Genomic DNA, 5,484 nt, shown 5'->3' with positions numbered 1-5,484 from the left:
TAAGCTAACAGAGTTAAATCATACTTTTGATTGCGCAGTTATGAAACACTCTTTTTGTAGAAAATGCAAGTGGAGATTCGGAGCGCTAAGAGGGTAATAGTGGAAAAAGGAATGTCTTCAAATATAAACTACACAGAATCATTCGGTGAAACTTCCTTCTGATCTGTTCATTCAGCTAACAGATTTAAACCATACTTTTGATTGAGCAGATCTGAACACTCTTTCTGTAGAAAATGCAACTGGACATTTGGAGCGCTAAGAGCGTAGTAGGGGAAAAAGGAATTTATTCAAATATAAACTACACAGAAGCATTCTGTGAATCTTCTTTCTGATCTGAGCATTCAGCTAACAGAGTTAAACCATACTTGTGATTGAGCAGTTTTGAAACACTCTGTCTGTAGAAAATGCAACTGGACATTCGTAGCGCTAAGTGGGTAATAGTGGAAAAAAGAATATGTTCAAATATAAACTACACAGAAGCATTGTATGAAACTGCTTTCTGTTCTGTGCATTCAACTAACAGAGTTGAACCTTACTTTTGATTGAGCCGTTCTGAAACACTCTTTCTGTAGAAACTGCAATTGGACCTTCTGAGCGCTAGGAGGCCTATATTGGAAAAAAGAATGTCTACAAATAAAAACTACACAGAAGAATTGTGTGAAACTTCTTTCGGTTCTGTTTGTTCAACTAAAAGAGTTGAACCTTAATTTTGATTGAGCCGTTCTGAAACACTCTTTCTGTAGAAAATGCAAGTGGAGATTCGGAGCGCTAAGAGGGTAATAGTGGAAAAAGGAATGCCTCCAAATATAAACTACACAGAATCATTCTGTGAAACTTCTTTCTGATCTGTGCATTCAGCTAACAGAGTTAAACCATACTTTTGATTGAGCAGATCTGAACACTCTTTCTGTAGAAAATGCAACTGGACATTTGGAGCGCTAAGAGAGTAGTAGTGGAAAAAGGAATATATTCAAATATAAACTACACAGAAGCATTCTGTGAAACTTCTTTCTGATCTGAGCATTCAGCTAACAGAGTTAAACCATACTTTTGATTGAGCAGTTTTGAAACACTCTGTCTGTAGAGAATGCAACTGGACATTCGTAGCGCTAAGTGGGTAATAGCGGAAAAAAGAATATCTTCAAATATAAACTAAACAGAAGCATTGTATGAAACTTCATTCTGTTCTGTGCATTCAACTAACAGAGTTGAACCTTACTTTTGATTGAGCCTTTCTGAAACAATCTTTTTGTAGAAAATGCAATTGGACATTCTGAGCGCTAAGTGGCCTCTATTGGGAAAAATAATATCTTCAAATAAAAACTACACAGAAGCATTGTGTGAAACTTATTTCTGATATGTTCATTAAGCTAACAGAGTTAAACCATACTTTTGATTGCACAGTTCTGAACACTCTCTCTGTAGAAAATGCAAGTGGACATTCGGAGCGCTAAGACGGTAATAGATGAAAAAGGAATATATTCAAATATAAACTACACAGTAGCATTCTGTGAAAATTCTTTCTGTTCTGTGCATTCAACTAACAGAGTTGAACCTTACTTTTGATTGAGCCGTTCTGAAACACTCTTTCTGTACAAACTGCAATTGGACATGCTAAGCGCTAAGAGGCCTACATTGGGAAAAAGAATATCTTCAAATAAAAACTACACAGATGCATTCTGTGAAACTTATTTCTGATCTGTAAATTCAGTTAACAGAGATAAAACATATTTTTGATTGAGCAGTTATGAAACACTCTTTTTGTAGAAAATGCAATTGGACATGCTAAGCGCTAAGAGGCCTACATTGGGAAAAAGAATATCTTCAAATAAAAACTACACAGATGCATTCTGTGAAACTTATTTCTGATCTGTAAATTCAGTTAACAGAGATAAAACATATTTTTGATTGAGCAGTTATGAAACACTCTTTCTGTAGAAAATGCAAGTGGAGATTCGGAGCGCTAAGAGTGTAATAGTGGAAAAAGGAATGTCTTCAAATATATACTACACAGAATCATTCGGTGAAACTTCTTTCTGATCTGTGCATTCAGCTAACAGAGTTAAACCATACTTTTGATTGAGCAGATCTGAACACTCTTTCTGTAGAAAATGCAACTGGACATTTGGAGCGCTAAGAGCGTAGTAGTGGAAAAAGGAATATATTCAAATATAAACTACACAGAAGCATTCTGTGAAACTTCTTTCTGATCTGAGCATTCAGCTAACAGAGTTAAACCATACTTTTGATTGAGCAGTTTTGAAACACTCTGTCTGTAGTAAATGCAACTGGACATTCGTAGCGCTAAGTGGGTAATAGTGGAAAAAAGAATATGTTCAAATATAAACTACACAGAAGCATTGTATGAAACTTCTTTCTGTTCTGTGCATTCAACTAACAGAGTTGAACCTTACTTTTGATTGAGCCTTTCTGAAACACTCTTTCTGTAGAAACTGCAATTTTACATTCTGAGCGCTAAGAGGCCTATATTGGGAAAAAGAATGTCTACAAATAAAAACTACACAGAAGAATTGTGTGAAACTTCTTTCTGTTCTGTTTGTTCAACTAAAAGAGTTGAACCTTAGTTTTGATTGAGCCGTTCTGAAACACTCTTTCTGTAGAAAATGCAAGTGGAGATTCTGAGCGCTAAGAGGGTAATAGTGGAAAAAGGAATGTCTCCAAATATAAACTACACAGAATCATTCTGTGAAACTTCTTTCTGATCTGTGCATTCAGCTAACAGAGTTGAACCATACTTTTGATTGAGCAGATCTGAACACTCTTTCTGTAGAAAATGCAACTGGACATTTGGAGCGCTAAGAAATTAGTAGTGGAAAAAGGAATATATTCAAATATAAACTACACAGAAGCATTCTGTGAAACTTCTTTCTGATCTGAGCATTCAGCTAACAGAGTTAAACCATACTTTTGATTGAGCAGTTTTGAAACACTCTGTCTGTAGAAAATGCAACTGGACATTCGTAGCGCTAAGTGGGTAATAGTGGAAAAAAGAATATGTTCAAATATAAACTACACAGAAGCATTGTATGAAACTTCTTTCTGTTCTGTGCATTCAACTAACAGAGTTGAACCTTACTTTTGATTGAGCCTTTCTGAAACACTCTTTCTGTAGAAACTGCAATTGGACATTCTGAGCGCTAAGAGGCCTCTATTGGAAAAAATAATATCTTCAAATAAAAACTACACAGAAGCATTGTGTGAAACTTACTTCTGATATGTTCATTAAGCTAACAGAGTTAAACCATACTTTTGATTGCGCAGTTCTGAACACTCTTTCTGTAGAAAATGCAAGTGGACATTCGGAGCGCTAAGAGGGTAATAGTGGAAAAAGGAATATATTCAAATATAAACTACACAGTAGCATTCTGTGAAAATTCTTTCTGTTCTGTGCATTCAACTAACAGTGTTGAACCTTACTTTTGATTGAGCCGTTCTGAAACACTCTTTCTGTAGAAACTGCAATTGGACATGCTAAGCGCTAAGAGGCCTACATTGGGAAAAAGAATATCTTCAAATAAAAACTACACAGATGCATTCTGTGAAACTTATTTCTGATCTGTAAATTCAGTTAACAGAGATAAAACATATTTTTGATTGAGCAGTTATGAAAAACTCTTTTTGTAGAAAATGCAAGTGGAGATTCGGACCGCTAAGTGGGTAATAGTGGAAAAAGGAATGTCTTCAAATATAAACTACACAGCATCATTCGGTGAAACTTCTTTCTGATCTGTGCATTCAGCTAACAGAGTTAAACCATACTTTTGATTGAGTAGATCTGAACACTCTTTCTGTAGAAAATGCAACTGGACATTTGGAGCGCTAAGAGCGTAGTAGTGGAAAAAGGAATATATTCAAATATAAACTACACAGAAGCATTCTGTGAAACTTCTTTCTGATCTGAGCATTCTGCTGACAGAGTTAAACCATACTTTTGATTGAGCAGTTTTGAAACACTCTGTCTGTAGAAAATGCAACTGGACATTCGTAGCGCTAAGTGAGTAATAGTGGAAAAAAGAATATGTTCAAATATAAACTACACAGAAGCATTGTATGAAACTTCTTTCTGTTCTGTGCATTCAACTAACAGAGTTGAACCTTACTTTTGATTGAGCCGTTCTGAAACACTCTTTCTGTAGAAACTGCAATTGGACATTCTGAGCGCTAGGAGGCCTATATTGGGAAAAAAAATGTCTACAAATAAAAACCACACAGAAAAATTGTGTGAAACTTCTTTCTGTTCTGTTTGTTCAACTAAAAGAGTTCAACCTTAGTTTTGATTGAGCCGTTCTGAAACACTCTATCTGTAGAAAATGCAAGTGGAGATTCGGAGCGCTAAGAGGGTAATAGTGGAAAAAGGAATGTCTCCAAATATAAACTACCCAGAATCATTCGGTGAAACTTCTTTCTGATCTGTGCATTCAGCTAACAGAGTTAAACCATACTTTTGATTGAGCAGATCTGAACACTCTTTCTGTAGAAAATGCAACTGGACATTTGGAGCGCTAAGAGCGTAGTAGGGGAAAAAGGAATTTATTCAAATATAAACTACACAGAAGCATTCTGTGAAACTTCTTTCTGATCTGAGCATTCAGCTAACAGAGTTAAACCATACTTGTGATTGAGCAGTTTTGAAACACTCTGTCTGTAGAAAATGCAACTGGACATTCATAGCGCTAAGTGGGTAATAGTGGAAAAAAGAATATGTTCAAATATAAACTACACAGAAGCATTGTATGAAACTGCTTTCTGTTCTGTGCATTCAACTAACAGAGTTGAACCTTACTTTTGATTGAGCCGTTCTGAAACACTCTTTCTGTAGAAACTGCAATTGGACCTTCTGAGCGCTAGGAGGCCTATATTGGAAAAAAGAATGTCTACAAATAAAAACTACACAGAAGAATTGTGTGAAACTTCTTTCGGTTCTGTTTGTTCAACTAAAAGAGTTGAACCTTAATTTTGATTGAGCCGTTCTGAAACACTCTTTCTGTAGAAAATGCAAGTGGAGATTCGGAGCGCTAAGAGGGTAATAGTGGAAAAAGGAATGTCTTCAAATATAAACTACACAGAATCATTCGGTGAAACTTCTTTCTGATCTGTGCATTCAGCTAACAGAGTTAAACCATACTTTTGATTGAGCAGATCTGAACACTCTTTCTGTAGAAAATGCAACTGGACATTTGGAGCGCTAAGAGCGTAGTAGTGGAAAAAGGAATATATTCAAATATAAACTACACAGAAGCATTCTGTGAAACTTCTTTCTGATCTGAGCATTCAGCTAACAGAGTTAAACCATACTTTTGATTGAGCAGTCTTGAAACACTCTGTCTGTAGAAAATGCAACTGGACATTCGTAGCGCTAAGTGGGTAATAGTGGAAAAAAGAAAATGTTCAAATATAAACTACACAGAAGCATTGTATGAAACTTCTTTCTGTTCTGTGCATTCAACTAACAGAGTTGAACCT

Source organism: Symphalangus syndactylus, chromosome X (assembly GCF_028878055.3).
Source record: "Symphalangus syndactylus isolate Jambi chromosome X, NHGRI_mSymSyn1-v2.1_pri, whole genome shotgun sequence".
NCBI lineage: Eukaryota > Metazoa > Chordata > Mammalia > Primates > Hylobatidae > Symphalangus > Symphalangus syndactylus.
The sequence above is the reverse complement of the archived record's forward strand: the minus strand, read 5'-3'. Positions refer to the sequence as shown.